The 1,102-nt window shown below is 36.8% G+C and overlaps 1 pseudogene; it reads left to right on the forward strand.

Moving 5' to 3' along the window:
• The first annotated feature begins 687 nt into the window (after positions 1-687).
• Positions 688-1,102, forward strand: part of LOC107673601 (magnesium transporter NIPA1-like) — a 3,762-nt pseudogene continuing 3,347 nt past the window's right edge.

Consider the following 1,102-nt stretch of genomic DNA (forward strand, 5'->3'; position numbering starts at 1 on the left):
ATTTTATAATGCCGTCTTATTGCTCTTCTTCCTAGTAGGTGCATTTTAAAAGTGTTTTCCCGATGAATCCTGGACTCCTGCTCAAAATGATAAATTAATATAAGGACAGCTACAAAAAAAAAAAAACTCCCAACAATAAGCCCGCGAAACTGTTATCGTTCCATCCTGAACGGATGACAGCCGTGACAGCTAGTGGAATCCCGGAAAATAAACCGTGGAACTTTGACCAATGAGAGAACAGTTTACTCGCGCGTGACTTGTATTAACAAATTTGGTCCGTTTAGAAACTTTACCATTTGAAAGCGAACCACCAAGAATAAAAAGCAACATTGTAATAATTTTAATCCCTGTTCCTGAACAAAGCAATCGATCTACAGGTGTGAAAGCACCCACTAGTCTCTCTTGATATTACAACGCCACCTGCTGTAAATTATGCTGTAAACACCATGCATGTAACACCTCATGTTACATGCATGGTGAAACTCAGATGATGCAAAGAATACAACATATTGAAATATAATTGTACTCTTTTCATTTGTGTTAAAACACGTATAACTTTATCTGTTAGAATACTCTTGATTAGATATTGTTTAGTCCTCGCTCTGCCTCAACCAGTAGAGGTCGTTAGTTTGGCAAGTAACTCCTGGGAATGAACTTCCGGGATGTAATGTACATCGGTTCATAATGTCTGTGTGCCTTTCTAGAATAACAAAATCCACAACATAACAGGCCTATGAAGGCTCCATCAGCTCAGTAAAACAAAGAGTGATATAAAGACTGACACTGACTGTCCATAAAATCGCATACATTTATGGACGAGGCTTCATTCCCAATCGTTGGTGTTGTGATTACTGTCGTGTCCAGTTTTATCAATGGATCCACGTTTGTACTACAGAAAAGGGGGATGGTACCGTAAATCAGGTATTTCACATCAGAGGACTATTATTTTTTATTTTATTTAGTCATTTAGCAGACGCTTTTAATCATTTAATTACAAATGAGGACAATAAAAGCAGTCAAAACTAACAAAAGAGCAACAATATATGTGTAAGGAATATATACACATATATATTATACACACAGACATACACACACACACATA

Source organism: Sinocyclocheilus anshuiensis, unplaced genomic scaffold (genome assembly GCF_001515605.1).
Source record: "Sinocyclocheilus anshuiensis isolate Anshui unplaced genomic scaffold, SAMN03320099.WGS_v1.1 scaffold44, whole genome shotgun sequence".
Classification (NCBI taxonomy): Eukaryota; Metazoa; Chordata; class Actinopteri; order Cypriniformes; family Cyprinidae; genus Sinocyclocheilus; species Sinocyclocheilus anshuiensis.